Consider the following 15,721-nt stretch of genomic DNA (forward strand, 5'->3'; position numbering starts at 1 on the left):
AAGAAGAAGAAGAAGAAGAAGAAGAAGAAGAAGAAGAAGAAGAAGAAAGGGGCACTTCAGAAAAAAAAAATCAATGACTCACCTACATCTGACAGCAAATGTAATATTCCATACCCCTTGCTCCCTACGTCTGCAAAGAATGGAAAGGGTTCCATTTTTTCAGCTCTTCTCTCAGATCAAATTTGTTCATTATAATTATATAGCAATGAACTGACATTTATAGAGAATCTTAAGGTTTATAAGGCATTTTCCATACATTATCTCCATTAATCTTCACAGGAATCCTGTGAGGTAAGTTCTTTATATTTTTTATCTCCATTTTACAACTGAGGAGACTGAGGTTCAGAGAGATGAAGGGACTTGCCTTGGACAGCTACTTTATATTTCACAGTTTTGTAATTCAGGGAGATTCTCTAGTTCAGCCTTCTCATTTTACAGATGAGAAAACAGAGGCCCAGGGAAGGTAAATGATCTGTCAAAAGTCATAAATAGTAAGCACTGGAGGTAGAATTTGAACCCAGGCCATCAGATTTTAGCGACTCTTTCCATGGACTGCTGCCCTGTAGTGCCCCCTCATGTCTAATGGAATATATATCATCAATAGACTAGTTTTCAGCAACCTCTAGCATCAAAGTCCTCAGCTAACTTCCCAGTTTGGAAGGGATCTACAATCAATTATCTGTGGTCTCTCAATCTCCCCAAACTCCATTCCCAAAGTAAAGGACAAGCCTAGAGGGTGAAGAAGGGCTTCAGTTTCCCAGGCTCTTCCTGGAAGATGAGCATTAGATTAACCAGCTCTGCCTCTTGCCTCTCAAAGATTTGGGAACCATGATTTCATAAGAGAAAGAAATGACTTCTAATAATGCAGGCTGGCACTTTCTCTGCAAGTTAGAGTCTTGGAGAGTTACTTGGAGACACTGAGGAGTTAAGTGACTTGCCTAGGATCACATGGACTGTCAGAGGCAGGATTTGAACCCAGGTTTTCCTAGTTTGGGTGCCAACTTTCTATCCAAATTGCCCTCAGAGAGTTTGAAAGTTATAATATCCATCCATATATGCTTCAGACCAGCATAGTGCCCATGTGCCAGTTCTGCTTTCCATCTTCACATGCCTTGTCCTCATCATCACCATAGCAACAAGAGGGAAAGATAGAGAGATAGGACAGGCACTTATTAAACTAATTACTACATGCCAGAGTTCCTTCCCTCAAGGAGCTTCCATCTTAATGGACAACACAAAAAAAAAAAAAAAGAGGAAAGGAAATGGAGGAAAGTGCCTGCCGAGGGGCAAAGTGGAAAAGTCCCAAGTCAGGAGCAGAACTGAGCTTCAAATGAGCATGTCTAGTTGGGGAAGGGGAGATTCCTCAAAAGCAGGAAGTTGGAAGGAAAAGTTGGAAGAAACTCACCAGTCAGAGAAGGGAGGTGCTAAAGGATGAAGAGTCTTGGGAAAGAGCCAGGTGAGCCAGAGTCAAAGTTACGGAAAATCACCTAAGCATGTCCCTCAAGCTAACCCAGCAGCCTGAGAAAGGTGAATAGGTTTACAGTCACCATGTTTATCATTGACAGGGTTTTTGCCACCACAAAACAGGAAACAAGGTCGTGTTGTCCCTCAACTACCACTGGCTATTGTAGATCATTGCCTCTCAACAAATTTTGACCCAGATACCACAGCCCCTCTTCTGTGATTTAGCAGATTTCCCTTATTGTCCTCCAAAGTGTAATCTGACCATGTCCATGGCCCCTTCTTCACATCCTACTAAGAAAAATTTTTCCTGAGTCAGATGCCATCTTTTTCTCTGGTCATCTTATGGGGACAGGAGGTAGATGGTACATGTAGATCCTGTACTCCAATCAAGTCTAATCTAATAGACTAAAGAAGGTATTGCCCAGATGACAAGTCCTGAGAAAACAAGGAACAAGTAGATAATCCTGCATGTATATAAAGACATTTAGATATAAATATATGCATAAATAGACACATGTGTAGACATACAGAAATAGATTATGTGCCTTTCACTGTAGCTACTACATCAGAATTAGGCAGTAACGGGACTAAAGACACCCGGACTAGGGGGTGGGTTAGATTAGAGAGATTTGGCGATTTTCAAGGGGGTGAATGTAATTCACATTTTGGAATCCATCCACAAAGACAACCACAGAGTTAGGAAAACTGGGGAGTTGTGTTCTGGTGGGATGTTTTTTCCAGCTTTTTCCAGCATTCCCTCCTACCTAAGGAGGCTTGCCAATATGGGAATAGTATGTTATCTTAGCTGAAGCCATTGTCCATGCCAGGATGGCAGGCTAAAACAGAGGAAATACACAAAATATGCAGTACCTAAATATAAGGCTAGAATCATTGTTCAGAAATGCAGACTGGGCAAGTAAAAACGTGAAGAAGAAGAAGAACCCAAGAATTCAGGTAGAGGTCAGCATATAAAACGGCCTAGGAAGGCATCATAGAGCAACAGAGATAGGGCAACATAGGGCCACAGAAATCAACAACTAAGCTTCCCCTGACTTCCCTTAAGTGCCATCATAGCACGATGTGGCCAAAGAAGTAAAGGCTGAAAAGAGACCATCTTTTAACCTCAGAAGGGTTACTATAAGAAACAGGCAGACCAATTGCTATCCGTCTCCATCCTGGGAAGAGGAAGTAGGCATTAGTCATAGCAGGAGAGATGCAAGGCTAGAAAACCTTGAGAGACAACATGAAAGTTCTGTCCCTCAAGAGAGTGAGGGATGGGGGAGAAAAAACAGGCAGCCATGTATGTGTGTAGATACAGGTACCTGCCTACTGGGGATGTGTGCAGGTAACCAGGCAGAGACATCTGATGGTTTCATGAAACTTACAAACGTACCTGATACGCTAGCACACTGTGCCCACCAGGCTAGTAATAGATGGAATCCTTTGCAACTCTTAAGAAGCAAGGTTTAAATAAAGCAGTATCTTATATCTGGGACTTCAGGGGAGGCGGAGCTAGAAGGGAGGGGATCGGAGTAGAGGTACAACAGAAAGAGACCTTTACCACTACCTTTCAAGAGAGGGATTTGAGGGTGGGAGAAGTGGGTTCTATTGTTCAGAGAAGGGTAAGATTATAAGCTATTAAGAGGGAGAAGTGGAGCAGAGAGGCCAGAGTCAGGGTCGTGGTGGGAGGCTAGGGACTGTAAGTCTTCTCTAGCAGAAGCCCAGCGATAGTTCAGAGAAAATATGGCTTTCTACCCATCCTCCCTGGCTTCGCATACTCAGAGTTCCTCCTGCCCTGTACATCTAAGAGAAACTGATTACACGCCTTCTCCAAATGACTTGCACAGAAGATGAGAACGCTTATTCCCACACTTCAGAAATCTAACACGCTTTTATGGAGAAGATAAAATTCGAACCAGAGATATTTCACCTCACACAGTGAAATGCAATTTCGTCTCTGCTGGTGCTAAGGTGCCTGCGCCAGGACCACCTCGCTCCTCACACTTTGGAGCTCGGCTTCCACTGCACTTGTTTTAAGAGCTGTGCTGGCAGCCACATTTGTGGCACCTGTACAGTCAGTCTGGCCCTTTGACAAACGGGCCCAATGCAAAGGCAGGAATGAGTGGGTGGTGGGAGCCAGGAACATCTCCCTGAAATCATTTCCTAAGTACCCTCCTCACTGGGTCTCAGACCAACAGCCCTTTAGACCTCAATCTCTTGGCCACTCTTAACCAAGAAGCCAGTTAAAGGCAGGGAGAACAACACTAGACCAGTACTGGAACCTTTGCCCTGTGTGAAAGTTGGAGAGTTTCCAAACTGGGCATTCCGAGGTGGCTCCTTGAAGATTTCTCCTCTTTTTAGACATTTTTTTCTGTAACATAAAGGTCCAATGGGCTTCTAAAGCTAGGGTTTGAACTCCAAACTTCACAAAATTAATCTTATTAATTAAAGGGATTTGTTCTGTGATGTTTGGATTCAGTCAAAGGGCCACGCTTGAGGACCCACATGTGACCTCAAAGTTGCAGGTTCCCCACCGCCACCCCTGATAGTATTAAAAACTTGTGGAGGTTGAAAATGGCTGGTCACCAGAGCAAGTGGGGGCCAGAGTCAGCAGACAGTGAAGTTATCTAGGTGAGTATGGGGATGTATCTCCAGCTGTTGCTGCTGTGGTAGCTGGGCCATAATAAAGCTCATTTCCAGTCCTCTACCCAACTTATCATGCTATTCCCATGACTGCTCTAGGTTTTCTGTTTTGATCTCCTAGCTTCAGTTGCCCTGGTCAGCTACTACTAATATTAGTATGTCTCTTGGGGGAACAGCTTGTCCGAGGAGATTAGCAGCAAGGAGCAGCTGACCCTGCATTATGATAAGGGCTCCCTAGAACACATAAGCACAGCAGGTGCCCTGTACCTCAGCCTCTCCCCTAAGCTGCATTCCCATTACACTGGGACTAGCTGGAGGTCCAAGGAAATCGCATTCTGCTGCAAGTCTTTTGGCTCCTCTGGAGAGGCCCCTCGTCTCCCACCATGACCCTGACTCTGACCTTTCTCATCTGACCCTGACTCTGACCTCTCTCGTCCAACCCTTCCTTTTATCAGCTTGGAATCTTACCTTTCACTGAACAATAGAACCTTCTGTCCCACCCTCAAATAACCCTCCTGAAAGTTCGGGGTAAAGGTTTCTTTCTATTTTGTCTCTGCTCTGACTCCTTCCCTTCTATGGAAAAAGAGATGGACTCCTGGAATTTCTCCTTACAAAAATCTAGGAACCGATGTGTCAGTTGGCAGCCACAGCAGAGGGTGGTACCATTGTTTCAGTGCAGTTCCTATTGAGACATCGGTAGCTGCTATTTTCCCCTATGTGAATTTGGGGGGCACTGTTACCTGTACCCTCTCCTATTCACCCACAACTTCAGCATGAAAGAGATTTGTTAACCCATGTAGTGATGCTGAGATGTTCCGAACCGTATGGACCAGTGACATTGTGTCCCCACTGATCAAAAGATTCAGGAGTCAGTAATCATCATCAGAGCTCCCCATATCCACTGTCAAAAGTTACCACTATGGGGGACGGCCAGGTAGCACAGCGAGTAAGAGCACCAGCTCCAGTGTTGAGAAGACCTGGAGATCGAATCCTGGGCTCAGACACTTAGCACCCACCCAGAAACACCTGGCTGTGTAACCTTGAGCAAGTTACTTAACCCCAATTGCTTAGGGGAGGCCAGGTGGCTGAGCGAGTAAGAGCACCGGCTCCAGTGTTGGGATGACCTGGCTCAAATCCAGGCTCAGATACTCAGCACCACACCCAGAAATAACTGGCCATGTAACCTTGAGCAAGTTACTTAACCCCGATTGCTTAAAAAAAAAAAGTTACCACTATTCCATCTAGCAGGGCCTTCTAGCCAAGTGTCCAGTACATTCTATACCCCAATGTGCTATGCCTGACCAAGGCATCTTCTTCCTTACTGGTTAGAGCCACTTTGGGGAGACTGGCACTGACCCTCTAATGCCAGGATTTCCAATTTCCAATACAAGTATGAGGCAACCTAGGCTGCTCATCATAGATCTTTTGAAATAGCCCTAGATTAAACTTCTCTCCAAAAGGGGAAAAGGGAAGAAAGGATTCCCTTTATCCTCTGATCACTGCTAAGAAGCCCTCAGTGACCAAGACCGTCATTCCCTTGAGCCATTTGTCCAGAGGAGCTGTCAAAGCAAAGAAATGCTTTGAGTTTAGCCTTTGCTTTAGGGGTCAGCAAAATCTAGGAACTAGCCCAGTCCCATTCATCCTGGTTGAGAAGGTTTATATGCACAGTTTGAATGGTGCCCTAGTCTTGGGAGTTGTGAAGGGGGCACATTCTGGATGATTGACTGAAAAATGGGTAGCCTTGGATAGGAAAAGTGAAAGGTTTTATTTTTACTCCTTGAGAGAGACAAGGGATAATCCATTGGGTAAATCTAAAAAGAACTAGGGGATCTCCAATGGGTAGGCCACACCCACCCTGCAGAAGTCACCAGGAGGGAAAATAATCATATAAGTCTCATTTAGGGGGAAACTGACTTGACCCATCACCCTAACTTACTCTTGCCATGTGGATACTGAAGCACAGGGTACCTCAGTTGTTTCTTGGTATTGCACCCTGGAAAAGGCTATTAATGTGTTGGATTATGGAGGACAAGGATGGAAACTGGAGAGTGGGAGAGGAGACCCTGAGTTCATTATAGTTATCTTGATATTAAATAGTCTGTGCTGAATGAAACTCTGCCAGAAAGGAAGAGAAGAATGAAGGAAGGAAGGAAGGAAGGAAGGAAGGAAGGAAGGAAGGAAGGAAGGAAGGAAGGAACGAAGGAAGGAAAGAAGGGAGGAAGGAACGAAGGAACGAAGGAAGAAAACTATGAAGCATAGTGAGGCGGGTATATCTAATTATAAAAACAATAGCTGACATATTTATTTGGTTCTTTTTTTATTTTTAATAGACCTGGAATTTTAACAGTATAGGAAATTTCAGGTAAGGAATTTCCTCTACTAATACAGGCCAGCATCTTCTCTGCAACTTGAAATCTTAACAAGTTGCCAGGGGACACTGAGAAGTTAGGTGACTTGTCCAGGGTCACACAGACAGTAGTATCAGAGGCAGAGCTTGAATACAGGTCTTCCTAAATTCCAAACCATTTCTTGATCCACAACACCTTGCTCCCCTCCAGGTCTTCCAAAATTTTTCATAGGCCTCATGGGGATTACTGCCTTCATTTTACAGACGGGAAATCTGAGAATCATGGCAAAGGGTATATCCATGGTCATGGGTAATAAGTGTGAGAGCTGGGCTTTGAACCCAGGTCTACTTGTGACTAAATGGCCAGGGCACTTTCCCCTAATCATGTTGCCTCTCTTCAAAAAGATAAATTCCCACAACCTCAACCCACAAGAGATACACCCAGACAAGAGAAGCCCGAGCTTCCCTGGTACTTGTTTGGTGCCTGTCACTAAGAGCCCTCCTTAAAGAGACAAATGGGGAGTAAGTTCAACTATTACAAAGCATATATAGGCAGCTCTAGGCTGGATATGAGCATGGCTCCCATCAGTCCCATCAATCACATCCAACTCTTTGTGACCCCATTTGGGGTTTTCTTGACAAAGATACTGGAATGATTTGCCATTTCCTTTTCCTGCTCATTTTACAAATGAAGAAACTGAGGCAAACAGAGTTAAGTGATTTGCCCAGGGTCATACAGTGAATAAGTGTCTGAGGCCAGATTTGAACTCCTGAAGAGGAATCTTCCTGACTCCAACCCCACACTCTGTTCACTGCACCACCTACCTGCCATCACTTCTCCATTACTCACACACAGACAATGTATACGACACCACAGAAGAACTATGGCCCTGGACCAATGCAGACACCCATGAAGAGCCCCACTCCCCACTGCAACAGTACCAGAGGACCAAACCCTGCAGGCCTGGCTGCTCCTTCCACACTCTACTTATGCCATTCATTCTATTTTTTTTAGTTAGTGATCCCTTTTGTGTTTACCTCAGCTCCATCACCATTCCCTTCCCTCGATCCTTTCCCAAAGACCTGTCCTTTGTAATGCAGAAGGAAAAAAGATGGAAAACCAACCAACGTTTCAAAAAAGCCTCGTGTTTTTTCCATTTACATTGATAGATTTTGCAAAATCTTCAGTAACTGAGACTGATGAATGGGGCCTGGGGACACCATTACCTTCAGAGAAAGTGGCTAGGCCACATCTCCCCAAAGGGGTGTTTCCCTGGACTATAAATGGGGAGGGGGCAGCCTAGAAGCAGGGCCAGTGATCTAAGGGAAAGGGTTCTCTTGGGCTTATGGGCCCATAGGTAATAGGTGGTTGGCAGTCAGGTTTAGTGGTGACCCCATCTCTACAAGGGTTGCTTGCTTCATGGATGACTGCAAGAGTTAAGCTGAAAATGTAGCCAGTGCCTAGTGGGCACCACTCTTCTGGAAACATTGCTATACTTGTTGGCCATATTGTTTTTCCTGGTTCTGCTCACTTCACTTTGCATCTGTCCCTTCCCTCCCAACATCATTTTTCTCACCACCATATATGGACCCATTCAATTTAAGATACACCAACCCCTTCCTGTTATCTGGCTCCCTTAATTTATTCACTGGCAATGCCCCTTGGTTCAGTTGGCTCTCTCAAGCTCCAGCACTGCAAGAAACATCTCTAGGGATTCTGCTCCTGCCTTCTCTCCCATCTCTAAGCCTTAAGGAGCAGATTTCAGAAAACTAAGTTAAAGGCCCTGCTATTACTTAAATTAGGTAATGAAGTATGCAGTACACACAAGGCAGTGGAGAGGATAGGAAAGACCTGGGTTTTAATCTCAGACACTTACTAAGCTATTTGGCTACCTTACTTCTTACTTAAACAACTTCCTTGTTGTTTAAATGAAAATTAATATTCACATTACTCTCTTCATGGGGTTGTAATGGCAAACACAGAAGTAATTAACACCTTGTTTCAGCTATTGAATTAACACCTTGTTTCAGTTCAAGTTTCTTTTGGGCCTTGTATCAAGTCTGTTAAGAAAAAGAATTGTGAACCCCACAACTTGTGAACCCTACAACTCATGAACTCCTGCAACAGGAAGGGGAGGAGCTAATTACCATATATAAGGAGAGGCACAGAACTGAGAAGAGGACTCTTGTGGTGGCAGAGTCAAGAAGGAAAAAACTTGTGGTGTCCTGGCACTCTGTTTGTCTGCTCTGTCTGCATTGATGTTTGTTTGTGATACTTTGCACAGAAGCCCTGGGACCTTACTGGAAGCCCTGGAAGAGGATTTTTGGGTTGTATGCTTACAGAAATCTTGGAGGAGGGTTTTGGAGGTCCTGGGACTTTACTGATGATTTGTGCTGACCTCTTGGACCTTGTTTGTGGGTCTGTGTTGATTTCTGTATCGATGATTTGTGTTGAGTTGTCAGACCTTGTTGGTGGGTCTGAGTTGATTTCACAGGCAGATGGTGAATTAATGATGGTGCTGGCAATGTGCATGGATATTATCGTGGCTCTGTCAAGCTTTGTCTTCCCAGAACCAGGAACTGTGAAGTATTTGAGGTGGAGTAGACACTGTGAACTTCAATATGAAATGGGAACTGAACAAAGAACTGGACAAGGAGCTGGACAAGGAACTGGGAGATGCTTTTTGAACCCAGGTGACAGTAGGAGCTGGGACTATGGAAGAGGAACCATGGAAGCTGAGAGCCAGCCTCAAGTCAAGCTGAAAGAAGACTTTACTTAGATATTGTGTACTGACTAAGAAGATTATGATTTACTGTGACCTAGGGGTGGAGAACTTTGACTTTTTCACCTTGTGATTGAATTAAGGATTTTGTGATTGACTAAATGAATGTACTTTGTTTAGAACTATGTGACCACCTTGGTGAAAACTATATGGTCATTTTAGTGATAAGTTGTTGAGTTGTGACGTGGTGAATGCTATATGTTCTGTGATAAGTTGTAACATGGTGAATGCTCTACCTTGATTTTCTGTGAATGTTTTGCTCTGATTTGTTATTGAATAAGAGTATTCACTATAATGTGTAATCAGAACCTTGAAAGCTGTTCACAGCAGCATTCTTCTGGAAAGCTGCTTGTGTGTGGCTTTACAGGGGTTTACCACAAATGTTTTCAAATCTTTAAAGCCTACACAAATATGTATTGTTATCATTGCCTCAGTTCTCCCCTTCGCCCCTTGGGGCTAGAATCTCCCTTGTCTCACCCTTAAATGTAAGGTCATGCCCTGCAATAGCAGTGAAAGAAACTGGCAAAAGACATGCTATGTGCAGAGTCCTCTGATCCCACCCTGGATTCTCTATTTGTGTTAAAATTCCTTCAAAGCACTGACCCCATGAAGGACACCTGGGAAAAGGACCAAGCAAAAGAATCAGGACTTCTGCCATCTGGCAGCTAGGGGACAAGTTCAGGTCCTGAGTCAGGAAAACCTGAGTTCAAATCTAACCTCAGATACTTACTAGTTGTGGGACTTGGGCAAGCCACTTGACTTCTATTTTCCTCAATTTCCTCAACTATAATATGAGGGTAATAACAACACTTACCTTGCAGAGTTACTGTACTTATTGCCCATATTATTTTCCTGGTTCTGCTCACTTCACTTTGCATCTCTGACTGAAAAAAGGAAAAAAAGAGTGAATGAATGAAAAGGATTTATTAAGTATGTATTATGAGCAAAGAAACCATGCTAAGGGCTGGGAATTCAAAAAGAAAGGCAAAACGGTCATGCTCTCAAGGAGATCACATTCAAATTCAGAAGAGAGCACATTCAGAAGACTTCAGCTACAAGTCAGATGGAAAGTCTCCATAGTCCTTAGGAGGCATCTACAAAGCAGATGGCAATGCATCTTCTTTAATGCCATTTCCATTAATAAAACCATATCACTTTCTGATGTTGAATTGTTTTGCAGAGCTAACGACTTTGGTGGCAAGGACTCAGTTTCTGTTTCTTCAGTAGCTGTGGCTACTGGGGCTGGGGAGAGGGAGAGAGGAAAACAGAGAAAGGACGAGGGCTTCAGCACCTTCAGAGGAAGTTGCTAGGATGCATTTCCACAAAGGTTGCTTCCCTGGACTCTGCTGCAGAGACCAGATGGAAAAAAAACTAGGTGGGGGAAGTGGAGGAGGGAGCATGGAGGGGGTTACTGCTATTCCCAGGGATCTTTGGTTTACCTGCCCATCTGTGATAATTGGTTGGTTGGTGGTGTTGGTAGTGGCAAATAAGGAGGCACCCTTCTCTACAAGAGTGCTTCCCTCAATGATGGCTGCAAGAGCTAAGCTGGAAGCATGGTCAGTTACCTGGAGGAGGGGGGTCAGATGGTATATTGATATTCCTGGGACTCTTGGACTCAGTGTCATAACCTGTCTCCACCAACAGTGAAGTAGTTTGATAAATTTGAAGCATGTCACATCCTGTCTTTCCTTAGTTCACCTTACTGCTTCAGCTAGGTTGACTTGCCTACCCAAATGGTGGCATTTGGTGATTGGTGGGGGTGACAGCACCTTTCTTCACAAAGGTTGATCACCTGGGTGATAACTGGAAGGGACAGATGGTCTGAGGCAGAGATGTCAACATGGGATCAATGATACTCCCCAAATCAGATTAAAATGTAACTGGGAAATATTTAACCAAATAAATATAAGTATAGTAGAATATAGGTAATGTTAATATGTGGTTTTCTAAATCAATATGTACCTGCAGGAATCCTTATGAATGGTTTAGTGGAGCTTGACACCACTGATCTGGGGAACAGCGCTACTCTAGGGACTTGAGCTTACCTGCCCCTTTATTGGCATTTGGTCAGTGATTGATGCAGGTTATGGTGGAGATGATAGAGCTCCTTCTCCACAAAGATATCTTTTCTTAATGATCACTATAAGGGCCACGCTGAGAGCTCTAAATCTATGGCCCTATGACTTGACTTCAGGAGCAGGACAAGAGCCCTTGTTAAGCCTGTCTGAGAAGGGTTTTGTTCTCCTCATAGCAATAATTCCTACTCCAACCCCTTGCTTTTAAAATCACATAGAATATACCCATAAAATCACAGATTGAGAGTTGGAAAGGATCTTAGAGGTCATCTATTTCAATTCCCTCAATTTACAGAATGAGGAAACTGAGGTCATATAAGGAGTAAGCATCAGAGGGAGGATTTTTAACTCTCAAATTCTTTGACCTTGATGCAGTAGTTTTCCCCACCGTACTATATAATATCATAAACACATCAGGTAAGGCCAGTGTTAAATGGTGGTCTTTGATAGTAATGTCCCATCTCTGTCTCCTGACTCAGCTCTATCCTTCCATAGGCTAGAGGGATGAGAGAGAAGGGAGCCTTTAATCATCCATGCTGTCCCTGGCTCTGGCTGACCAAAGGGAAAGATAGGTGAAGGTTGATTCAATGCTGCCACTATCTTTCATTCTCATCAAGCTTCAGGCTTGAGGGCAGCAATGTCTAGGCATTGTTGTCCTGTGGGTTATTTATAAAGCCTAAAAAATAGCAATGCCTGATTCTTTCCTCTATGGCCCTGTTGAACATAGAAATCTTTATGCCACTGGCCCCAAGACACTTCATCCAACAACTTCTGGCCCTTCAAGATGTCATGAGAAATGGAATCATGTACCCAAACCTGTCGAGCCAATTTATAAAAGCCTGCAGTAGAAGCCCGCTAAATCATTGTTCTAAAAGCAGGCTACATTTTTGTTTTAAGTGTTTTGTTAAGCTCTTTTAGAAATCTGTTCTCAAGAACTCTGGTTAAAGCAGTCTGCCGATAAGGCTTCTTATAAAAGCTGCAGGTTGCTAGGAGCAACCTCAGCTATTAAAAAGAGATGGGCTTTGGATTTTAATTTAAATCAAAAGCTAGTCTAGTGGTTATTGCTGGAAGTTCCTGTTGGGAGAGAGAATGCCTCTTCCTTAAAAGAGATTGGAAGGGGAGGCCAGGTGGCTCAGCGAGTAAGAGCACCGGCTCCAGTGTCGGGATGACCTGGAAATCGAATCCTGGTCTCAGACCCTCAGCATCACACCCAGAAATAACTGGCCGAGTAACCTTGAGCAAGTTATTTAACCCTGATTGTTTAAAAAAGAGAGAGAGAGAGAGAGAAAGAGAGAGAGAGAGAGATTGGAAATTTACTCCCCTCCTCATGGAAAGAGACAGTTATAGAATTTCATGTCATTGGCATTGGAAGTACATGAATCATTCTCACTTTTTTTTCATTCTGCTCCTGCCACATTATGAAAAGGCCAGAAATCAAAGTGCAATAGATCCAAAGAGAGATAGAACAAGGGTCAGTGGTGTGCTGATAAATGTTTAACAGTTGACACTCCGTGGGGAAAAAGAATGAATTCATAACACACTTTTTAAGGTGGTTTTTGTTGCTTGGTTGTGTCTGATTCTTCATGACTCCATTTGGGGTTGTCTTGGCAAAGATACTGGAGTGGTTTTTTGTTTCCTTCTCCAACTTGTTTCACAGATGAGGAAACTGAGGCAAACGAAGTTAAATGACTTGCCTAAGATTACACATCTAGTAAGTGTCAGAGGCCAGATTTGAACTCCAGTCTTCCTGATTTCAGATCAGGCACTCTATCCACTGTGCCACCTAGCTGCCCTTCTAAGTTTAATCCACATTATTAACACTTTCTCCATCACTTTATTAAGTTTAGACAACCAACAAATTGATAGATTAAGCCCTGATTTGTAGCATTTGTGCTCACACTGAAAATTTAACAATAAACTCTTGTGAACCAGTAGGTGCTGGCTCCAACACACCCTGAGGCTATGTAGCTAGAGTCTCTCAGAGCTAGAAGGGGTCTCAAAGATCTTCTTTTGTAGCACTTCATCATTATAGATGAAGAAGCTGAAAACCCAGAGTGACTGATTAAGTGACTTGTCCAAGGTCATGCCTCTATTTAGTGTCATGTCAGAACTAAAATTGAGGTTGACTAGGAACTCATTATTCTATTCATCATATCATTTTCCCTTTTGGAGATTAGAAACAAGTCGAGATTCTGGGAAGCAGGAGATCAGTGCAGAGTTGTGGGACATCAAAGCATATCCCAAAAAATGCAGGTATGGTTGGTAAAGACAGGAAAGGATCTAGAATCCAGGAAGCCAGGAAAAACAATAGGTTAGTCATAAAAATTGGAACAGAGGTGGATGTTGGAGCAAGGCTTCCTTGCCAAAACAATTCTTTACATGATTCTTGCCTAGACAGGTGGGTCTGAACCTACAGTTAAGGAAAACAATTGCAGACACTTAAGAAGAGATGAAGGGAACCGTATGCTCCTTAACCTCTCTCTGCCTGCCATTCCCTTTTCACACATGACTCAAGTTGCTAGTAGGTTAGGTTGGTGAATAATTTTGAGAAAATCTCTCCCTCTCAAAGTGCCTCTGTTTCTCTGTCCAAAAACTTGAGCCATGATCGTCCTGAAAATTTTAGTAGTGGAAGGACACTGCATCTGCTCCTGGACAGCTCTAAAACACCAGAATCCTAAACCCAGGAACTCCTGCCTTGGAACTTCTCATCTGAGGAAGTACCCACACCTCACTTTACTTCAAACCCTCCCCCTTTACATTACCCTCCCCCTTTCTACCCCAATTCCTCCCCACTTTTAAGTTTCTCTTTTATATCAAGTCTTCCTCCTTTACAAAATAAGCTCTCTAAGGGCAAGTACTCTCTTTTCGCCTGTATTTGCTTTCTGGTTACTTAGGATAGTGCCTGGCACATAAGAAGCACTTAATCTATCTGTTCTATCTATCTATCCATCTATTTGTCTATCTATCCAACCTGCCAGGGTCATCCTAATAAAGGGTATCTACTTATAATAAAGGACAAAGAGTGGATTGCCTGGCTGGTAGCTATCTTTGATGCTTTAAAGAAGAAAAAGGGGAAAGAATGTATACTTCTCAAGTGAATAATCCAGTATCCTTGCTTCTGTTTCCTCACCATTCACTATCCTTTTAACTACACAGATATGACTTTCATGCCCCCACTCCTTCCAAGTTTACCAATAACATGGTCACCAAATTCAATGTCCATTTCCAAATTCAAATGTTCCTTATCCATTACACTTTATCTTAGAGATACTGACCACCCCTATCCCACTTGAACATCTCCCTTCCCTTGAATTCCTGATGATGTAATGGTCCAGTTCTCCTCCTCTATCTTTGGCTAATAATGGCCTGAATCCTTTACCAGCTCCTGCTGGTCATCTTGTCAGCACCCTCCCCAGCAGTGATGGAAGTTTAAGTACTGTGAGTACTTAGAACTTTGTAAGGAATAGTACTAAGCTATCCAAACTGAGCTGTGTTGTCCTATCAGGGGACTACGGAGGTGAAACAATAGTAGATTGGTCCACTTACAGTTATAAACTGGCAACTATTGTGAAATTTTTCAGCATTTCCAAGCGAGCCTCTGGGGTTCATAAAAGGTACTGCTGCATTGTAAGAGACTCCAGGATATTTCCTTCATATGGGTATGTTACTCTGCTTCTCTTCCAAGACACTAATTCCTTGGCTCCTGGTGAAGGAAGCAAAGAGAGATGGTATAAAGGTGCTTTTCTTTCAGCTGCATGTCTTATATACTATGACTATATTTCATGCATCTTTATTGGCTGGGGAATAGAGGTGGAGGAGGGGAGTAGTGAAGATGGTCAGTTTTCCAGTATTAAGTGAGTATGTGATGATACTGCCTAGGGTTCTATCTACCATATATCAATGGTCCAAGATTTCACTCCATCAATTCCAGAACTGGTATGAAAGTAACATCCTTCACCCAACAAAAATTAGCATTCCCAAGGTCCTACTCCAAAGGGGCAGAGCGAGAAAAGATGATCAGTCTTCTAGTAGTTTAGTATGTAATGATGGAAACTTCCTGACCCTCCCTAGGGCTTTATCTATGATGTATCACCTGTCTGAAATTCCACCCCAAATGGTATGAGAGTAACTCCTTTTACCCATTAAAGATCAGCATCAAAGTCCCACCCCAAGGGGGCAGAGGGAAAGGAGATGGTCAGTCTTCCAGTATCAAGTGAATATGTGATGACAAATTTTCCTGACACTGCCTAAGGCTATATCTGTGCTATACCTGTCTGAAACTCTACTTCATCAATTTCCAAAGTTATTTGAGAGTCACATCTTTCACCCACTAAAAATTAGGATTCCCTAAGGCTCAGTTCCCAGCATCTACTACTTCTCTCTCTCTCTCTCTCTCTCTCTCTCTCTCT

The 15,721-nt window shown here is 43.4% G+C and overlaps 1 long non-coding RNA gene across 1 annotated transcript in view; it reads right to left on the reverse strand.

Moving 5' to 3' along the window:
- The window catches only part of LOC138162662 (uncharacterized), a 47,301-nt gene extending 32,292 nt beyond the window's left edge, over positions 1-15,009 (reverse strand). Inside the window, exons 1-2 of the long non-coding RNA XR_011168688.1 lie at positions 14,859-15,009; positions 10,052-10,121 (exon numbers count right to left, since the gene is read on the reverse strand). This is a non-coding gene — a long non-coding RNA (uncharacterized lncRNA). The remainder of the gene's footprint in view (positions 1-10,051; positions 10,122-14,858) is intronic.
- Positions 15,010-15,721: the final 712 nt, after the last annotated feature.

The sequence above is a fragment of the Petaurus breviceps genome, unplaced genomic scaffold, assembly GCF_028583685.1.
Source record: "Petaurus breviceps papuanus isolate PSGF00001 unplaced genomic scaffold, PetGlider_PUasm1.0 120, whole genome shotgun sequence".
In the NCBI taxonomy this organism is placed as follows: Eukaryota; Metazoa; Chordata; class Mammalia; order Diprotodontia; family Petauridae; genus Petaurus; species Petaurus breviceps.